Source organism: Oncorhynchus nerka, unplaced genomic scaffold (genome assembly GCF_034236695.1).
Source record: "Oncorhynchus nerka isolate Pitt River unplaced genomic scaffold, Oner_Uvic_2.0 unplaced_scaffold_1374, whole genome shotgun sequence".
NCBI lineage: Eukaryota > Metazoa > Chordata > Actinopteri > Salmoniformes > Salmonidae > Oncorhynchus > Oncorhynchus nerka.
The window spans coordinates 100001-122500 of record NW_027039972.1 but is presented as its reverse complement, the minus strand read 5'-3'; the positions used below and the strand labels follow the sequence as shown (position 1 = coordinate 122500).

The 22500-nt window shown below is 49.1% G+C and overlaps 1 pseudogene; it reads right to left on the bottom strand.

The window, feature by feature from the left end:
- LOC135568849 (neuronal-specific septin-3-like) overlaps positions 1-22500 on the bottom strand; it is a 55644-nt pseudogene that overhangs the window by 3606 nt on the left and 29538 nt on the right.

The window sequence follows — 22500 nt, the reverse complement described above, 5'->3', positions numbered from 1 at the left end:
ATGTAAACACACTCAACCTCTATGATAATGTATTGATCATGTAAACACACTCACCCGCTATGATAATGCATTTATAATGTAAAACACACTCACCTCTATGATAATGTATTTATAATGTAAACACACTCACCTCTATGATGCCCCATTTGGTTTTCCTGCCCAGGACCTTGTTCCCGTTTACCTGGTGCTCCTTGTCTGTCCCCACCACCGCAAACGGAATGTTTTCCTGCACAGAATACCGGGAGAGGGGAAAGGTAAGAGGGGAGTACCAGGAGAGGACTGGGAGAGGAAAGGTAAGAGGGGAGTACCAGGAGAGGACCAGGAGAGGACCAGACAGGGGAAAGGTAAGAGGGAGGACCAGAGAGGGGTAATGTAAGAGAGGAGTACCAGGAGAGGGGAAAGGTAAGAGAGTAGTACCAGGAGAGGGGAAAGGTAGAGGGTGAGAGGACCAGAGAGAAGAGTAAGAGTACCAGGAGAGGACCAGGAGAGGGTGAAGGTAAAGGTAAGGAGAGGAAAGTACCAGGAGAGGACCAGGAGAGGGTGAAGGTAAGAGAGGGAAAGGTAGTACCAGGAGAGGGGAAAGGTAAGATAGGAGTACCAGGAGAGGACCAGGAGAGGGTGAAGGTAAGAGAGGAGTACCAGGAGAGGGGAAAGGTAAGAGACCAGGAGAGGGTGAAGATAAGAGAGGACCAGGAGAGGGTGAAGGTAAGAGAGGAGTACCAGGAGAGGACCAGGAGGGAAAGGAGGGGAGTACCAGAAGGGAAAGGTAAGAGAGGAGTACCAGGAGACCAGACAGGGTGAGGTGAAGAGGGTACCAGGAGAGGACCAAGAGGGAAAGGTAGTACCAGGAGAGGGGAAAGGTAAGAGAGGAGTACCAGGAGAGGACCAGACAGGGAAATGTAAGAGAGGAGTACCAGGAGAGGAGAAAGGTAAGAGGAGTACCAGGAGAGGGAAATACCAGGAAAAAGGTAAGAGAGGAGTACCAGGAGAGGAGAAAGGTAAGAGAGGAGTACCAGGAGAGGGAGAGGGTGAAGGTAAGAGAGGAGTACCAGGAGAGGGGAAAGGGAGAGGACCAGACAGGAGAAGGTAAGAGAGGAGTACCAGGAGAGGGACCAGGAGAGGGTGAAGGTAAGAGAAAGGAAGTACCAGGAGAGGACCAGACAGGGTGAAGGTAAGAGAGGAGTACCAGGAGAGGGGAAAGACAGGAAAGGTAAGAGAGGAGTACCAGGAGAGGACCAGACAGGAGAAAGGTAAGAGAGGAGTACCAGGAGAGGGGAAAGGTAAGAGGGGAGTACCAGGAGAGGACCAGGACAGGGAAAGGTAAGAGAGGAGTACCAGGAGAGGACCAGACAGGAGAAGGTAAGAGAGGAGTACCAGGAGAGGAATACCAGGAGAGGACCAGACAGGGGAAAGGTAAGAGAGGAGTACCAGGAGAGGACCAGACAAGGTGAAGGTAAGAGAGGAGTACCAGGAGTGGACCAGGAGAGGACCAGACAGGGAAAGGTAAGAGGGGGAGTACCAGGAGAGGACCAGACAGGGGAAAGGGAGAGGAGTACCAGAGGGACCAGAGAGAAATGTAACAGAAAGAGGAGTACCAGGAGAGGACCAGGAGAGGGGAACCAGGTAAGAGAGGAGTACCAGGAGAGGACCAGACAGGGGAAAGGTAAGAGGGGAGTACCAGGAGAGGACCAGACAGGGTGAAGGTAAGAGAGGAGTACCAGGAGAGGACCAGACAGGGGAAAGGCAGGAGAGGAGTACCAGGAGAGGGGAAAGGTAAGAGAGGAGTACCAGGAGAGGACCAGACAGGGGAAAGGCAGGAGAGGAGTACCAGGGAGAGGGGAAAGGTAAGAGAGGAGTACCAGTAGAGGACCAGACAGGGGAAAGGTAAGAGAGGAGTACCAGGAGGAGAGGACCAGGAGAGGACCAGACAGGGGAAAGGTAGGAGGAGTACCAGGAGAGGACCAGACAGGGGAAAGGCAGGATAGGAGTACCAGGAGAGGAGGACCAGGAGATGAATACCAGGAGAGGGAAAGGTAAGAGGGGAGTACCAGGAGAGGGGAAAGGTAAGAGAGGAGTACCAGGAGAGGGGAAAGGTAAGAGGGGAGTACCAGGAGAGGGGAAAGGTAAGAGGGGAGTACCAGGAGAGGGGAAAGGTAAGAGGGGAGTACCAGGACAGGAGTACCAGGAGAGGACCAGACATGGGAGTACCAGGAGAGGAGTACCAGGAGAGGTTTGACACCAAACCCTGGTCCCAGATCTATACTGTTATGTGCTTTGACCAGTGAGTTCCTTTGACTATCGCTGCCAAACTGCTTTCAAGTGTGACTTGTAAAATGTGTGTGTGTGTGTGTGTGTGTGTGTGTGTGTGTGTGTGTGTGTGTGTGTGTGTGTGTGTGTATGTGTGTGCGTGCGCGTGCTGGTGTGTGTGTGAATACGTGCGCACATGGTTGTATGTTTGTGTGTTTGCGTGTGAATGCGTGTGTGTGTGTCTGTGTGTGTGTGTGTGTGTGTGTGTCTCACCCTGATCTTGTCGTTGAGTATCCTGTCCTCTGGATCTTCGTCGTACTCCGTCTGAGGGTAGACTCGGATCCCATTGGCCTTCAGGTCCTGTCTTATCTACACAGGGGTCAGATGGCAGGGGTTACAAGGGTCATTCAGAGGTCATGAGGTCAACATGATGACACAGATGTGTACATGTTACTATTGTGTCCGGGTGTTCCTGTTCCTGGAGTACCATCCTGTAGGTTTTAACTCCAACCCTGTTCCTGGAGAGAAACCCTCCTGTAGGTTTTATCTCCAACCCTGTTCCTGGAGAATACCCTCCTGTAGGTTTGCTCAACCCTGTTCCTGGAAGATTCCTGTAGGTTTTAACTCTAATCCTGTTCCTGGACCCTCCTGTAGGTTTTAACTCCAACCCTGTTCCTGGAGATACCCTCCTGTAGGTTTTTACTCCAACCCTGTTCCTGGAGAGAAACCCTCCTGTAGGTTTTTACTCCAACCCTGTTCCTGGAGAGAAACCCTCCTGTAGGTTTTAACTCCAATCCTGTTCCTGGACAACCACCCTCCTGTAGGTTTTTACTCCAACCCTGTTCCTGGAGAGACCCTCCTGTAGGTTTTACTCCAACCCTGTTCCTGGAGAGAAACCCTCCTGTAGGTTTTACTCCAACCCTGTTCCTGGAGCTAGAAACCAACTCCTGTGAGGAATTTCTCCACTCCAACCCTGTTCCTGGAGAGAAACCCTCCTGTAGGTTTTTACTCCAACCCTGTTCCTGGAGAGAAACCCTCCTCTAGGTTTTTACTCCAACCCTGTTCCTGGAGAGAAACCCTCCTGTAGGTTTTATCTCCAACCTTCTTCCCTGGAGCTAAATGTTAGAATTAAAATTAGAACAAAACTATTACCCACTCAATGTGAATCAGAATCAGGAGGGAGGGTAGATCTCCAGTACAGGAACAGGGTTGTAGAGCCCTGGTATAAACCTACAGGAGGGTAGGGAGATCTCCAGAACAGGGTTAGTCTCCAGAGCCCTGGTATAAACCTACAGGAGGGTAGGTAGATCTCCAGAACAGGGTTGTAGAGCCCTGGTATAAACCTACAGGAGGGGTAGGTAGATCTCCAGAACAGGAACAGGGTTGTAGAGCCCTGGTATAAACCTGACAGGAGGGTATGTAAAAACATACAGGATATCCAGAACAGGGTTGTAGAGCCCTGGTATAAACCTACAGGAGGGTAGGTAGATCTCCAGAACAGGGTTGTAGAGCCCTGGTATAAACCTACAGGAGGGTAGGTAGATCTCCAGAACAGGGTTGTAGAGCCCTGGTATAAACCTACAGGAGGGTAGGTAGATCTCCAGTACAGGAACAGGGTTTTAGAGCCCTGGTATAAACCTACAGGAGGGTAGGTAGATCTCCAGAACAGGGTTGTAGAGCCCTGGTATAAACCTACAGAAGGGTAGGTAGATCTCCAGAACAGGGTTGTAGAGCCCTAGATAAACCCTGGTAGATAAACCTACAGGAGGGTAGGTAGATCTCCAGAACAGGGTTATAGAGCCCTGGTATAAACCTACAGGAGGGTAGGTAGATCTCCAGAACAGGGTTGTAGAGCCCTGGTATAAACCTACAGGAGGGTAGGTAGATCTCCAGTACAGGAACAGGGTTGTAGAGTCCTGGTATAAACCTACAGGAGGGTAGGTAGATCTCCAGAACAAGGTTGTAGAGCCCTGGTGTAAACCTACAGGAGGGTAGGTAGATCTCCAGAACAGGGTTGTAGAGCCCTGGTATAAACCTACAGGAGGTTAGGTAGATCTCCATAACAGGGTTGTAGAGCCCTGGCATAAACCTACAGGAGGGTGGGTAGATCTCCAGAACAGGGTTGTAGAGCCCTGGTATAAACCTACAGGAGGGTAGGTAGATCTCCATAACAGGGTTGTAGAGCCCTGGTATAAACCTACAGGAGAGTAGGTAGATCTCCAGAACAGGAACAGGGTTGTAGAGTCCTGGTATAAGCCTACAGAAGGGTAGGTAGATCTCCAGAACAGGGTTGTAGAGCACTGGTATAAACCTACAGGAGGGTAGGTAGATCTCCAGAACAGGGTTGTAGAGCCCTGGTATAAATCTACAGGAGGGTAGGTAGATCTCCAGAACAGGAACAGGGTTGTAGAGTCCTGGTATAAACCTACAGGAGGGTAGGTAGATCTCCAGAACAGGAACAGGGTTGTAGAGCCCTGGTATAAACCTACAGGAGGGTGGGTAGATCTCCAGAACAGGGTTGTAGAGCCCTGGTTTAAACCTACAGGAGGGTAGGTAGATCTCCAGAACAGGGTTGTAGAGCCCTGGTATAAACCTACAGGAGGGTAGGTAGATCTCCAGAACAGGGTTGTAGAGCCCTGGTATAAACCTACAGGAGGGTGGGTAGATCTCCAGTACAGGAACAGGGTTGTAGAGCCCTGGTATAAACCTACAGGAGGGTAGGTAGATCTCCAGAACAGGGTTGTAGAGCCCTGGTATAAACCTACAGGAGGGTAGGTAGATCTCCAGAACAGGGTTGTAGAGCCCTGGTATAAACCTACAGGAGGGTAGGTAGATCTCCAGAACAGGGTTGTAGAGCACTGGTATAAACCTACAGGAGGGTAGGTAGATCTCAGAACAGGGTTGTAGAGCCTGGTATAAACCTACAGGAGGGTAGGTAGATCTCCAGAACAGGGTTGTAGAGCCCTGGTATAAATCTACAGGAGGGTAGGTAGATCTCCAGAACAGGAACAGGGTTGTAGAGTCCTGGTATAAACCTACAGGAGGGTAGGTAGATCTCCAGAACAACAGGGTTGTAGAGCCCTGGTATAAACCTACAGGAGGGTGGGTAGATCTCCAGAACAGGGTTGTAGAGCCTGGTTTAAACCTACAGGAGGGTAGGTAGATCTCCATAACAGGGTTGTAGAGCCCTGGTATAAACCTACAGGAGGGTGGGTAGATCTCCAGAACAGGAACAGGGTTGTAGAGCCCTGGTTTAAACCTACAGGAGGGTAGGTAGATCTCCAGAACAGGAACAGGGTTGTAAGAGCCCTGGTGTAAACCTACTATAGTGTATGAGTGATAGATATGTTATAACCTAATGAATCTTCCATGGTCCTAGTCTCTAGACTCTCTCCCCCAGACTATCATCCCTACTCTCCTTTAAGAGACGGATTAGTTTACATCCAGACTTGGACGCTTGCCATGACCATCTCCCTCCCCCTCTCTCTCTCTCACCCTCTTTCCCATCTCTCTCTGTATCTCTCTCTCTCTGTCTCTCCTCCCTCTCTGTCTCTCTCTCTCTCCTTCTCGCTCTCTCTCTCTGTCTCTCCTCTCTCCCTCCTTCTCTCTCTCTCTTTCTCTCTCTCCTCCCTCTATGTCTCTCTGTCTCTCCTCAATCCCTCCTTCTCTCTCTCTATCATGGACCTCTGCACCTCTCCCAGCTCAGAGCAATTTTAAATCTCCACTCAATCTTCTTCTGAAGCTCATCTGTAAACACTTCCCTATCTTCATCTCCACACTCTCTTTCTTTCTCTCTCTCTCTCGCTCTCTCTCAGTCTCCCTCTCTCTGTCTCTCTGTCTCTTGTCTCTCTCTCTCTCTCTCTCTCTCTCTCTTCTCTCTCTTCTCTCTCTCGCTCTCTCTCAATCTTTTGAAGCATCTGTAAACATCACTAAATCCCCTCTACACACTTAGAATCTCTTTCTCCTCTTCTCGATTCTCTCCCTCCTTCTTCTCTCTCATCTATAAACACATGTCCATCTCCTCCATACTCTCCGTGTGGTTGTCATTCCATTCCAGTGTAGATAGAACCTCCAACATTCCTCTCTAAAGTCAGTTGATGTATATCTGTTTTAACTTGGTATTAAGGCAGGAGGTGGTTGTCCTCAGGTCGAGTCTGTCAGACAGTAGGTACAGTACGTTCCTCTCACCCTCAGGTAGAGTCTGTCAGACAGTAGATACAGTACGTTCCTCTCACCCTCAGGTACCTGTCAGACAGTAGAGTCTTCCTCTCACCCTCAGGTAGAGTCTCAGACAGTAGATACAGTACGTTCCTCTCACCCTCAGGTAGAGTCTGTCAGACAGTAGGTACAGTACGTTCCTCTCACCCTCAGGTAGAGTCTGTCAGACAGTAGATACAGTACGTTCCTCTCACCCTCAGGTAGAGTCTGTCAGACAGTAGATACAGTGCACGTTCCTCTCACCCTCAGGTAGAGTCTGTCAGACAGTAGGTACAGTACGTTCCTCTCACCCTCAGGTAGAGTCTGTCAGACAGTAGGTACAGTACGTTCCTCTCACCTCAGGTAGAGTCTGTCAGACAGTAGATACAGTACTCCTCTCACCCTCAGGTAGGGTCTGTCAGACAGTAGGTACAGTACGTTCCTCTCACCCTCAGGTCCAGTCTGTCAGACAGTAGGTACAGTACGTTCCTCTCACCCTCAGGTCGAGTCTGTCAGACAGTAGGTACAGTACGTTCCTCTCACCCTCAGGTTGAGTCTGTCAGACAGTAGGTACAGTACGTTCCTCTCACCTCAGGTAGAGTCTCCTCTCACCCTCAGGTAGAGTCTGTCAGACAGTAGGTACAGTACGTTCCTCTCACCCTCAGGTCCAGTCTGTCAGACAGTAGGTACAGTACGTTCCTCTCACCTCAGGTAGAGTCTGTCAGACAGTAGGTACAGTACGTTCCTCTCACCCTCAGGTAGAGTCTGTCAGACAGTAGGTACAGTACGTTTCTCTCACCCTCAGGTAGAGTCTGTCAGACAGTAGGTACAGTACGTTCCTCTCACCTCAGGTAGAGTCTGTCAGACAGTAGGTACAGTACGTTCCTCTCACCCTCAGGTAGAGTCTGTCAGACAGTAGGTACAGTACGTTCCTCTCACCCTCAGGTAGAGTCTGTCAGACAGTAGGTACAGTACGTTCCTCTCACCCTCAGGTAGAGTCTGTCAGACAGTAGGTACAGTACGTTCCTCTCACCTCAGGTAGAGTCTGTCAGACAGTAGGTACAGTACGTCCCTCTCACCCTCTGTTTAAACTCTTGTCTCTCCTCCATGGTGAGTGTATCTGCCTTAGCGATGATCGGTACGATGCTGACTATCTTCCCCAGCCTCTTCATGAACTCCACGTCTATGGGACGTAACCTACAGGGAACAGAAAACACACAAACAAATGTTAGTCCCAGCCCTGTACCCTCAGTCCCAGCTCTGTACCCTCAGTCCCAGCCCTGTTCCTCAGTCCCAGCCCTGTACCCTCAGTCCCAGCCCTGTACCCTCAGTCCCAGCCCTGTACCCTCAGTCCCAGCCCTGTACCCTCAGTCCCAGCCCTGTACCTTAGCCCCGGCCATGTACCCTCAGTCCCAGCCCTGTACCCTCAGTCCCAGCCCTGTACCCTCAGTCCCAGCCTCAGCACCCCAGATCCAGCCTTGCCCAGCACCCCAGATCCAGCCTTGCCCAGCCCCAGTCCCAGCCTCAGCACCCCAGATCCAGCCTTGCCCAGCACCCCAGATCCAGCCTTGCCCAGCACCCCAGATCCAGCCTTGCCCAGCACCCCAGATCCAGCCTTGACCAGCCCCAGCACACCAGATCCAGCCTTGACCAGCCCCAGCACCCTAGACCCAGCCTTGCCCAGCACCCTAGTCCCAGCCTTGCCCAGCCTTGCCCAGCACCCTAGATACAGCCTTGCCCAGTGCCCTAGACCCAGCACCCTAGACCCAGCCTTGTCCAGCCCCAGCACCCTAGACTCAGCCTTGTCCAGCCCCAGCACCCTAGAGCCAGCCTTGCCCAGCACCCTAGACCCAGCCTTGTCCAGCCCCAGCACCCTAGACCCAGACTTGCCAGCACCCTAGCACCCTAGACCCAGACCCAGCCTCAGCCCCAGCAAACTAGATCCAGCCTTGCCCAGCGCCCCTAGACCCAGCCTCAGCCCCAGCAAACTAGCCCAGCTTTGCCCATCCCCAGCACCCTAGCCCCAGCTTTGCCCATCCCCAGCTTTCCCCAGCACCCCAGCCTCAGCCCCATCCCCAGCACCCCAGCCCCAGCTTTGCCCAACCCAGCACCCTAGCCCCAGCACCCCAGCCCCAGCTTTGCCCAACCCCAGCACCCTAGCCACAGCTTTGCCCATCCCCAGCTTTCCCCAACCCCAAAACTAGCCCCAGCCCCAGCTTTGCCCATCCCCAGCACCCTAGCCCCAGCTTTGCCCATCCCCAGCACCCTAGCCCCGGCTTTGCCCATCCCCAGCTTTCCCAACCCCAGCACCCTAGCCCCAGCTTTGCCCATCCCCAGCACCCCAGCCCCAGCTTTGCCCAACCCCAGCACCCTAGCCCCAGCACCCTAGCCCCAGCTTTGCCCCCCACCCCAGCACCCTAGCCACCACCAGGTCAGTCAGCTTTGCCCATCCCCAGCTCTGCTGTTTATAGAGTAGTAGGATGTAGCACTACTCTGAGGTCACTGAGGTTAGAGGTAAGGGGTCAGCTCAGGTCAGTCAGTACCTCAGGTCAGCACTCTGGGTTCAACGTGTCAAAAGTAGGGAGAACTAACTGGACTGGGGTAAGGAGAACTAACTAGACTGGGGTAGGGAGAACTAACTGGACTGGGGTAGGGGGAATAACTGGACTGGGGTAGGAGAACTAACTGGACTGGGGTAGGGGGAGTTAACTGGACTGGGGTAGGGAGAACTAACTGGACTGGGGTAGGGAGAACTAACTGGACTGGGGTAGTGGAACTAACTGGACTGGGGTAAGGGGAGTTAACTGGACTGGGGGTAGGGAGAACTAACTGGACTGGGGTAAGGAGAACTAACTAGACTGGGGTAGGGAGAACTAACTGGACTGGGGGGGGACTGGGGTAACTGGACTGGGGGGAGAACTAACTGGACTGGGGTAGGAGAACTAACTGGATTGGGGTAAGGAGAACTAACTGGACTCTGGTAGGGTAATTAAGGTATAGTATAAGGTATAGTAACAGTTAGGGAGATATCTGATCAGACAGGCTATTCATAACTGGTATAGTGTAGAGAACTCTGCTGGAGTAAGAACTCTGGACTGGGGTAGGGAAACTGATGTCAGAGGGGTAGGGAGAACTAACTGGACTGGGTAGGGTTAACTGGACTGGGGTAGGGAGAACTAACTGTCCGGTGGCAACTGGACTGGAAGTAACTGGACAGCAGTGGACTGGGGTAGGGGAGTCAGGGATAGGGAGAACTAACTGGACTGGGGTAGGGAGAACTAACTGGACTGGGGTAGGGAGAACTCTGGACTTTAGGTACCTGACTCAGGGGTACTGCTCATTAACATAGGGAGAACTAACTGGATAGGCTCCCAGAACTAACTGGAGGGGAGGGAGAACTAACTGGACTGGGGTATGGAGAACTAACTGAGGGAGGAGAACTAACTAGACTGAGAAGGAGTGACTGAGGGGGTAGTGGATTGGGGAGGGAGGATGAACTGGACTCTGGTAGGGTAGGGATGGGGAACAGGATATCTGATCAGAGGCTATTCATAAGGGGGAGGGAGGGTGGAAGTGGAGGGATGGGAGGTGTCCGGTGGAGGGGAGAGAGATGGGGAGGGGGAGGAAGGGCTCATTAACATAACCACTATAGGCTGGAGAGGGAGGGATGGGAGAGGGGGGGGAGAGAGATGGGGAGAGGAGGGTGGGGGAGGGAGGGGATGGGAGGGGGATGAAAGAGGGATGGGGAGGGGAACGGATGGGGAGGAATGGGGGAGGGGAGGGGAGGGGGAGAGATATGGGGGAGGGAGGGTGGAGAGGAGGGGGATGGGAGGAGGGGTGGAGGGAGGGAGGGAGGGAGGGAGGAGAGGGAGGGCGGGGGAGGAATGGGAGAGGGGAGGGGGAGAGAGATGGGGGAGGGAGGGTGGAGAGGAGGGATGGGAGAGGGAGGGGGAGAGAGGAGTGAGGGAGGGCGGAGTAGAGGAATGGGAGAGGGGAGCGGGAGGGAGGGATGGGGGAGGGAGGGAAGGGGAGGAGAGGAGGAATGGGAGAGGGAGGGAGGTGGAGGGGAGGGATGGGGAGGGAGGAGGGGGGAGAGAGATGGGGGAGGGAGTAAGGGATGGAGAGGAGGGATGGGGGAGGGAGGAGGGAGGTGGGAGGGGATGGGGGGGGGAGGGTGGAGAGGAGGGGATGTTAGAGGCAGAGGGAGGGAGGAAGGGTGGAGAGGGAGAGAAGAAGAGAGGGAAAGCATAACAACAGGTGAGTAACTGAATGAGCCTGAAAACAGATGGGCCAGTAATGCTGAAACTTCTCCCCGAAAGGTGATTTCATCTCTCTCCTCCATCCATCTCTATCCCTCCCTCCGTCTCTCTCCCTCCCTCCGTCTCTCTCTCCCTCCCCTCCATCTCTCTCTCTCCCCCTCCATCTCTATCCTCCCTCCATCTCTCTTCCTCCCTTCATCTCTCTCCCTCCCTCCCTCCTCCCTCCGTCCATCTCTCCCCCTCCCTCCCTCCATCTCTATCCCTCCCTCCATCTCTATCCCTCCCTCCCTCCATCTCTCTCCCTCCCTCCTTCCATCTCTCTCCCTCCTCCCTCTGTCTCTCTCCCTCCCTCCATCTCTATCCCTCCCTCCCTCCATCTCTCTCCCTCTCTCCCTCCATCTCTCTCCTCCCTCCATCTCTCTCCCTCCCTCCATCTCTCTCCTCCCTCCATCTCTCTCTCTCTCCCTCCATCTCTCTCCCCCTCCATCTCTCTCCCTCCCTCCATCTCTCCCCCCATCCATCTCTCTCCCTCCCTCCATCTCTCTCTCTCCCCATCTCTCTCTCTCTCCCTCCATCTCTCTCCCTCCCTCCATCTCTCTCCCTCCCTCCATCTCTCTCTCTCCTCCATCTCTATCCCTCCCTCCATCTCTCTCCTCCCTTCATCTCTCTCCTCCCTCCCTCCATCTCTCTCTCTCCTCCCTCCATCTCTCTCCCTCCATCCCTCCCTCCCCTCCCTCCATCTCTCTTCCTCCCTTCATCGCTCTCCCTCCCTCCCCTCCATCTCTCTCTCCCTCCATCTCTCTCTCCCTCCATCTCTCTCCCTCCTCCATCTCGCTCCCTCCCTCCATCGCTCTCCCTCCCTCCATCTCTCTCCCTCCCTCCATCTCTCCCTCCCTCCATCTCTCCCTCCCTCCATCTCTCTCCCTCCATCTCTCTCCCTCCCTCCCTCCATCTCTCTCTCCCCCCCATCTCTCTCTCTCCCCTCCCTTCAATTCTCTCTCCCTCCATCTCCATCTCTATCCCTCCATCTCTCTCTCCCCCTCCATCTCTCTCCGTCATTTCTCTCTCCCTCCCTCCATCTCTCTCCCTCCCTCCATCTCTCTCTCCCCTCCTCCATCTCTCTCTCCCTCCATCTCTCTCCCTCCTCCATCTCTCTCTCTCCCTCCTCTCTCTCCTCATCTCTCTCCATCTCTCTCTCCATTCTCTCTCTCCCTCCATCTCTCTCCCTCCCTCCATCTCTCTCCTCTCCTCCATCCATCTCTCCCTCCCGTCATCTCCTCCATCTCTCTCTCTCCCTCCATCTCTCTCCTCCCTCCATCTCTCTCTCTCCCTCCATCTCCATCTCTCTCTCCTCCATCTCCATCTCTCTCTCTCCCTCCATCACTCACCAGTTTTCGTTGTTTATCTGGTCTCCAAATCCTGGCGTGTCAATCACTGTGAGCTTCATCTTCACTCCCTTCTCCTCTATCACTGCAGAGACAGAGAGGAGAGATGATACACAGTACACACACACACACACACACACACACACACACACACACACACACACACACACACACACACACACACACACACACACACACACACACACACACACACACAGAGTGGAGTCATTAGAGTTGACAGAGACAAACAGTAGAGAGGTCGGCTATCAAAACCCTTCTAGGAATATTCCATTATCCATCTCTGAGATCTTTTGTGACAAAATCAGTTGTTAAAAGGTGTGTGTTTGTGTCCAAGACAGAATGGAAATGACATAGCATTTGAGAGTGTGCTTACTAGGAATTATTTTCTTAGTACATACTGCGTGTGTACTGTGTGTGTGTGTGTGTGTGTGTGTGTGTGTGTGTGTGTGTGTTTTAGCCTGCATGAGGGCATGCATGTGTTCGTGTGTGTATGTGTTTGTGTGTATGTGTGTTAAACCCTAAACCCTAAAGACTATAAAGACTATAATTTGAGGCCCGTGAGAGATCATTGATCATCATTATCATTGAGATCATTATCATTGAGATACCTGAAACCTGTTACAACTAACTGTCTACAACTTGTCTCTATAACCCACTGTCTATATGGTCTGCCAAAAGCCTGTCTGGCTGTCTGTCTATCTCTCTCTCTCTGACTCCCCCATCATTATCTCTCTCTTGAGATCTCTCTGACTCCCCACTGTCTCTCTCTCCCTCTCTGACTCCCCTCTTCTCTCTCTCTCTCTCTGACTCCCCTCTCTCTCTGACTCTTCTCTCTCTCTCTGACTCCCCCTTCTCTCTCTCTCTCTCTGACTCCCCCTTCTCTCTCTCTCTGACTCCCCTTCTCTCTCTCTCTCTCTATCCCACATGGAGGTACAGTAGATATGAGTTTAGATTGAATAGATCTGTTTTACTGTCTGTTTTACTGTCTGTTTTGCTGTCTGTTTTACAGCATCTTTCAGTCTGTTTTGCTGTCTGTTTTACAGCATATCTCAGTCTGTTTTACTGTCTGTTTTACAGCATATCTCAGTCTGTTTTACTGTCTGTTTTACAGCATCTCTCAGTCTGTTTTACTGTCTGTTTTACAGCATCTCTCAGTCTGTTTTACAGCATCTCTCAGTCTGTTTTACTGTCTGTTTTACAGCATCTCTCAGTCTGTTTTACTGTCTGTTTAACAGCATCCCTCAGTCTGTTTTACTGTCTGTTTTACTGTCTGTTTAACAGCATCTCTCAGTCTGTTTTACTGTCTGTTTTACTGTCTGTTTAACAGCATCTCTCAGTCTGTTTTACTGTCTGTTTTACAGCATATCTCAGTCTGTTTTACTGTCTGTTTTACTGTCTGTTTAACAGCATCTCCCAGTCTGTTTTACTGTCTGTTTTACGGCATCTCTCAGTCTGTTTTACTGTCTGTTTTACAGCATCTCTCAGTCTGTTTTACTGTCTGTTTTACAGCATCTTTCAGTCTGTTTTACTGTCTGTTTTACAGCATCTCTCAGTCTGTTTTACAGCATCTCTCAGTCTGTTTTACTGTCTGTTTTACAGCATCTTCACTGTCTGTTTTTAACTGTCTGTTTTACTGTCTGTTTTACAGTCTGTTTTACAGCATCTCTCAGTCTGTTTTACTGTCTGTTTTACAGCATCTTTCAGTCTGTTTTGCTGTCTGTTTTACAGCATCTCTCAGTCTGTTTTACAGCATCTCTCAGTCTGTTTTACTGTCTGTTTTACAGCATCTTTCAGTCTGTTTTGCTGTCTGTTTTACAGCATCTCTCAGTCTGTTTTACTGTCTGTTTTACTGACTGTTTTACGGCATCTCTCAGTCTGTTTTACTGTCTGTTTTACTGACAGTTTTACAGCATCTCTCAGTCTGTTTTACTGTCTGTTTTACAGCATCTTTCAGTCTGTTTTGCTGTCTGTTTTACAGCATCTCTCAGTCTGTTTTACTGTCTGTTTTAACAGCATCTCTCAGTCTGTTTTACTGTCTGTTTTACAGCATCTTTCAGTCTGTTTTGCTGTCTGTTTTACAGCATCTCTGTCTGTTTTACTGTCTTTTTAACAGCATCTCTCAGTCTGTTTTACTGTCTGTTTTACTGTCTTTTTAACAGCATCTCTCAGTCTGTTTTACTGTCTGTTTAACAGCATCTCTCAGTCTGTTTTACTGTCTGTTTTACTGACTGTTTTACGGCATCTCTCAGTCTGTTTTACTGTCTGTTTTACTGACTGTTTTACAGCATCTCTCAGTCTGTTTAACTGTTTGTTTTACAGCATCTCTCAGTCTGTTTTACAGCATCTTTCAGTCTGTTTTACTGTCTGTTTTACAGCATCTCTCAGTCTGTTTTACTGTCTGTTTTACAGCATCTTTCAGTCTGTTTTACTGTCTGTTTTAACAGCATCTCTCAGTCTGTTTTACTGTCTGTTTTACAGCATCTTTCAGTCTGTTTTGCTGTCTGTTTTACAGCATCTCTGTCTGTTTTACTGTCTCTCAGTCTGTTTTAGTCTGTTTTACTGTCTGTTTTACTGTCTTTTTAACAGCATCTCTCAGTCTGTTTTACTGTCTGTTTTACAGCATCTCTCAGTCTGTTTTACTGTCTGTTTTACTGACTGTTTTACAGCATCTCTCAGTCTGTTTAACTGTTTGTTTTACAGCATCTCTCAGTCTGTTTTACTGTCTGTTTTACAGCATCTTTCAGTCTGTTTTGCTGTCTGTTTTACAGCATCTCTCAGTCTGTTTTGCTGTCTGTTTTACAGCATCTCTCAGTCTGTTTTACTGTCTGTTTTACAGCATCTTTCAGTCTGTTTTGCTGTCTGTTTTACAGCATCTCTCAGTCTGTTTTACAGCATCTCTCAGTCTGTTTTACTGTCTGTTTTACAGCATCTCTCTGTCTGTTTAACTGTCTGTTTTACAGCATCTCTGTGTGTTTTCCTGTCTGTTTTACTGCATCTCCCTGTGTGTTTTATAGTAGCCAGGGGACAGAGGATGTGGGGCTCTTTCTCTTCCCCAAGACTCTGACATGTACAGGAAGAAGGCAGAAGCTGTCCCCTAACCACTGACACAGGGTCAGAGGCTAGTACAGAGGGAGGACATCTGATCCTAGATCTGTAGCCTGGGGGTGACATCTAGCTCTAAATATTTACAGTATCCAGAGGAACAAGTGCTGTGCAACCCCCTCTGTCTTCCCCCTGAGGTCAGTCAGCGGTCCCCCTCTGTCTTCCCCCTGAGGTCAGTCAGCGGTCCCCCTCTGTCTTCCCCTGAGGTCAGTCAGCGGCCCCCCTCTGTCTTCCCCCTGAGGTCAGTCAGCGGTCCCCCTCTGTCTTCTCCCTGAGGTCAGTCAGTGGTCCCCCTCTGTCTTCTCCCTGAGGTCAGTCAGCGGTCCCCCTCTGTCTTCTCCCTGAGGTCAGTCAGCGGTCCCCCTCTGTCTTCCCCCTGAGGTCAGTCAGTGGTCCCCCTCTGTCTTCTCCCTGAGGTCAGTCAGCGGTCCCCCCTAACCCTAACCCAAACCTACACACCTGACCCCATCTCCTGTCAGTGTCTCTGTCTTCTCCCTGTCCCAGATGAGTGGGCCCAGGCTGTCTAGACACGGTTCCCTCCAGAGTCCCACCCCGGCGTAGTGTCCTCCACATAATCTGATTCATTATGATCTAGGATCAGGTTCCTCCTCTCTGTGTAATCTGATTCAATTAAGATCTTAAAGGCTAAACTGATCCTAGATCAGCTCTCAGACTCTGAGATGATTTGTGAATACAGACCCAGGACTTTGGCAATGCAGGACACCTCTAAAACAGCTGGATAGTGATAGAGTGGGTGGTTGAAGACTGGTAAAGATATTGGCTATGTCTTAGTTAGAGAGTGTCCAGTATCATGCATTAAGCAGGTGTTGGCTGGCTAGCACTCTGGCAGTGGGCTACATCTATCTAGCTAACACTGTAACAGTGGGCTACATCTACCTAGCTAACACTGTGACAGGCGGATACATCTACCTAGCTAACACTGTGACAGTGGGCTACATCTACCTAGCTAACACTGTGACAGTGGGCTACATCTACCTAGCTAACACTGTGACAGTGGGATACATACATCTACCTAGCTAACACTGTGACAGTGGGCTACATCTACCTAGCTAACACTGTGACAGTGGGCTACATCTACCTAGCTAACACTGTGACAGTGGGCTACATCTACCTAGCTAACACTGTGACAGTGGGCTACATCTACCTAGCTAACACTGTGACAGTGGGCTACATCTACCTAGCTAACACTGTGACAGTGGGCTACATCTACCTAGCTAACACTGTAACAGTGGGCTACATCTACCTAGCTAACACTGTGACAGTGGGATACATCTACCTAGCTAACACTGTGACAGTGGGCTACATCTACCTAGCTAACACTGTGACAGTGGGATACATCTACCTAGCTAACACTGTGACAGTGGGATACATCTACCTAGCTAACACTGCTGACAGTGGGATACATCTACCTAGCTAACACTGTGACAGTGGGCTACATCTACCTAGCTAACATGGTGACAGTGGGCTACATCTACCTAGCTAACACTGTGACAGTGGGCTACATCTACCTAGCTAACACTGTGACAGTGGGATACATCTACCTAGCTAACACTGTAACAGACAGCTAAAACTGTAACAGTGGGCTACATCTACCTAGCTAACACTGTAACAGTGGGATACATCTACCTAGCTAACACTGTGACAGTGGTCTACATCTACCTAGCTAACACTGTGACAGTGGGCTACATCTACCTAGCTAACACTGTGACAGTGGGCTACATCTACCTAGCTAAAACTGTGACAGTGGGCTGCTAACACTGTGACAGTGGGATACATCTACCTAGCTAACACTGTAACAGTGGGCTACATCTACCTAGCTAACACTCTGACAGTGGGCTACATCTACCTAGCTAACACTGTAACAGTGGGCTACATCTACCTAGCTAACACTGTGACAGTGGGCTACATCTACCTAGCTAACACTGTGACAGTGGGCTACATCTACCTAGCTAACACTGTGACAGTGGGCTACATCTACCTAGCTAACACTGTGACAGTGGGCTACATCTACCTAGCTAACACTGTGACAGTGGGCTACATCTACCTAGCTAACACTGTGACAGTGGGCTACATCTACCTAGCTAACACTGTGACAGTGGGCTACATCTACCTAGCTAACACTGTGACAGTGGGCTACATCTACCTAGCTAACACTGTGACAGTGGGCTACATCTACCTAGCTAACACTGTGACAGTGGGCTACATCTACCTAGCTAACACTGTAGCACAGTGGGCTACATCTACCTAGCTAACACTGTGACAGTGGGCTACATCTACCTAGCTAACACTGTGACAGTGGGATACATCTACCTAGCTAACACTGTAACAGTGGGCTACATCTACCTAGCTAACACTGTGACTACATCTACCTAGTGGACAGTTACATCTACCTAGCTAACACTGTGACAGGCGGATACATCTACCTAGCTAACACTGTGACAGTGGGCTACATCTACCTAGCTAACACTGTGACAGTGGGCTACATCTACCTAGCTAACACTGTGACAGTGGGCTACATCTACCTAGCTAACACTGTGACAGTGGGCTACATCTACCTAGCTAACACTGTGACAGTGGGCTACATCTACCTAGCTAACACTGTGACAGTGGGATACATCTACCTAGCTAACACTGTGACAGTGGGATACATCTACCTAGCTAACACTGTGACAGTGGGCTACATCTACCTAGCTAACACTGTGACAGTGGGATACATCTACATAGCTAACACTGTAACAGTGGGCTACATCTACCTAGCTAACACTGTAACAGTGGGCTACATCTACCTAGCTAACACTGTGACAGTGGGATACATCTACCTAGCTAACACTGTGACAGTGGGCTACATCTACCTAGCTAACACTGTGACAGTGGGCTAACACTGTACATCTACCTAGCTAACACTGTGACAGTGGGCTACATCTACCTAGCTAACACTGTAACAGTGCTACATCTACCTAGCTAACACTGTGACAGTGGGCTACATCTACCTAGCTAACACTGTGACAGTGGGCTACATCTACCTAGCTAACACTGTGACAGTGGGCTACATCTACCTAGCTAACACTGTAACAGTGGGCTACATCTACCTAGCTAACACTGTGACAGTGGGATACATCTACCTAGCTAACACTGTGACAGTGGTCTACATCTACCTAGCTAACACTGTGACAGTGGGCTACATCTACCTAGCTAACACTGTAACAGTGGGCTACATCTACCTAGCTAAAACTGTAACAGTGGGCTACATCTACCTAGCTAACACTGTAACAGTGGGCTACATCTACCTAGCTAACACTGTGACAGTGGGCTACATCTACATAGCTAACACTGTAACAGTGGACTACATTTACCTAGCTAACACTGTGACAGTGGGCTACATCTACCTAGCTAACACTGTGACAGTGGGCTACATCTACCTAGCTAACACTGTGACAGTGGGATACATCTACCTAGCTAACACTGTAACAGTGGGGTACAACTACCTAGCTAACACTGTGACAGTGGGTTACATCTACCTAGCTAACACTGTGACAGTGGGCTACATCTACCTAGCTAACACTGTGACAGTGGGCTACATCTACCTAGCTAACACTGTGACAGTGGGCTACATCTACCTAGCTAGCACTCTGGCAGTGGGCTACATCTACCTAGCTAACACTGTGACAGTGGGCTACATCTACCTAGCTAACACTGTGACAGTGGGCTACATCTACCTAGCTAGCACTGTGACAGTGGGCTACATCTACCTAGCTAGCACTCTGGCAGTGGGCTACATCTACCTAGCTAACACTGTGACAGTGGGCTACATCTACCTAGCTAACACTGTGACAGTGGGCTACATCTACCTAGCTAGCACTCTGGCAGTGGGCTACATCTACCTAGCTAGCACTCTGGCAGTGGGCTACATCTACCTAGCTAACACTGTGACAGTGGGATACATCTACCAAGCTAACACTGTGACAGTGGGTCTACATCTAACTAGCTAACACTGTGACAGTGGGCTACATCTACCTAGCTAACACTGTGACAGTGGGCTACATCTACCTAGCTAACACTGTAACAGTGGGCTACATCTACCTAGCTAACACTGTGACAGTGGGATACATCTACCTAGCTAACACTGTGACAGTGGTCTACATCTACCTAGCTAACACTGTGACAGTGGGCTACATCTACCTAGCTAACACTGTAACAGTGGGCTACATCTACCTAGCTAAAACTGTAACAGTGGGCTACATCTACCTAGCTAACACTGTAACAGTGGGCTACATCTACCTAGCTAACACTGTGACAGTGGGCTACATCTACATAGCTAACACTGTAACAGTGGACTACATCTACCTAGCTAACACTGTGACAGTGGGCTACATCTACCTAGCTAACACTGTGACAGTGGGCTACATCTACCTAGCTAACACTGTGACAGTGGGATACATCTACCTAGCTAACACTGTAACAGTGGGCTACAACTACCTAGCTAACACTGTGACAGTGGGCTACATCTACCTAGCTAGCACTCTGGCAGTGGGCTACATCTACCTAGCTAACACTGTGACAGTGGGCTACATCTACCTAGCTAACACTGTGACAGTGGGCTACATCTACCTAGCTAGCACTCTGGCAGTGGGCTACATCTACCTAGCTAGCACTCTTGCAGTGGGCTACATCTACCTAGCTAACACTGTGACAGTGGGATACATCTACCAAGCTAACACTGTGACAGTGGGTCTACATCTAACTAGCTAACACTGTGACAGTGGGCTACATCTACCTAGCTAACACTGTGACAGTGGGCTACATCTACCTAGCTAACACTGTGACAGTGGGCTACATCTACCTAGCTAACACTGTGACAGTGGGCTACATCTACCTAGCTAACACTGTAACAGTGGGCTACATCTACCTAGCTAACACTGTAACAGTGGGCTACATCTACCTAGCTAACACTGTGACAGTGAAATACATCTACCTAGCTAACACTGTGACAGTGGGCTACATCTACCTAGCTAACACTGTGACAGTGAGATACATCTACCTAGCTAACACTGTGACAGTGAGATACATCTACCTAGCTTACACTGTAACAGTGGGCTACATCTACCTAGCTGTAAACTATCTCTATCCCTCAGCTGGTGAGGTAAGCTGCTTTACTGACCCAATGATCTTACAGAAGGCCTGGTCTAGTACTTAAGAACTACTACAGCTACATTCTTCCTGCCGTACTCCATAGCAGTATTAGCAGTCATTTTATACATATGTATGTATACATATATATATATATATATATATATATATATATATATGTGTATGTATGTATGTATGTATGTATGTATATGTATATGTGTGTATGTATGTATATATATATCTATATATATATATATATATATATATATATATATGTATGTATGTATGTATATATATGTATGTATGTATATATATATATATTTATATATATAGGATATATATATATATATATATATATATATATATATACATGTATATACATACACACATGCACCTGCACTGTGATAGTCTCAGAGGTCCGTTAAAAGCGCAGAGAGCATCATGAAGAACAAGGAACACACCAGGCAGGTCCGAGATACTGTTGTGAAGAAGTTTAAAGCCGGTTTGGATACAAAAAGATTTCCCAAGCTTTAAACATCCCAAGGAGCACTGTGCAAGCGATAATATTGAAATGGAAGGAGTATCACACCACTGCAAATCTACCAAGACCTGCCCGTCCCTCTAAACTTTCAGCTCATACAAGGAGAAGACTGATCAGAGATGCAGCCAAGAGGCCCATGATCACTCTGGATGAACTGCAGAGATCTACAGCTGAGGTGGGACACTCTGTCCATAGGACAACAATCAGTCGTATATTGCACAAATCTGGCCTTTATGGAAGAGTGGCAGAAGAAAGCCATTTCTTAAAGATATCCATAAAAAGTGTCGTTTAAAGTTTGCCACAAGCCACCTGGGAGACACACCAAACATGTGGAAGAAGGTGCTCTGGTCAGATGAAACCAAAATTGAACTTTTTTGGCAACAATGCAAAACATTATGTTTGGCGTAAAAGCAACACCCTGAACACACCATCCCCACTGTCAAACATGGTGGTGGCAGCATCATGGTTTGGGCCTGCTTTTCTTCAGCAGGGACAGGGAAGATGGTTAAAATTAAAATTGATGGGAAGATGGATGGAGCCAAATACAGGACCATTCTGGAAGAAAACCTGATGGAGTCTGCAAAGACCTGAGACTGGGACGGAGATTTGTCTTCCAACAAGACAATGATCCAAAACATAAAGCAAAATCTACAATGGAATGGTTCAAAAATAAACATATCCAGGTGTTAGAATGGCCAAGTCAAAGTCCAGACCTGAATCCAATCGAGAATCTGTGGAAAGAACTGAAAACTGCTGTTCACAAATGCTCTCCATCCAACCTCACTGAGCTCGAGCTGTTTTGCAAGGAGGAATGGGAAAAAATTCAGTCTCTCGATGTGCAAAACTGATAGAGACATACCCCCAAGCGACTTACAGCTGTAATCACAGCAAAAGGTGGCGCTACAAAGTATTAACTTAAGGGGGCTGAATAATTTTGCACGCCCAAATGTTCAGTTTTTGATTTGTTAAAAAAGTTTGAAATATCCAATAAATGTCGTTCCACTTCATGATTGTGTCCCACTTGTTGTTGATTCTTCACAAAAAATACAGTTTTATATCTTTATGTTTGAAGCCTGAAATGTGGGAAAAGGTCGCAAAGTTCAAGGGGGCCGAATACTTTCGCAAGGCACTGTATATTCCATATATATGACATTTACTTTCTATGTTTGGTTAATGTATAAATACATTCTAGTTTCTCCTCATGTCTGGTGACTCTGGACTGCTGAACGTGTACTGAGTCACATGGTTTCACTGTGAGAAGAACATGGTAACATGGAGGTGAGATTCCCCACACGGGCAGGAGACAGATTCCCACACAGACACACACACACACACACACACACACACACACACACACACACACACACACACACACACACACGACCATGTTTAGACTTGTTCTAGATGGAATGGGTCTTTATGGGAACTCATCACAGCAGAGTCTAACTGAAGTGTAGTGGTTTCTTCTCTTCCACAGGAAGTTAATGGAGACATTAAAGCAGACAGAGTCTAGAAACAGAGGAAGTGATGTTTAGCATGTTCATGTTCAGGGAAGCTCCTATAAAAAGACACAGACCTGTCCTTTGCTTCACCTGACTGT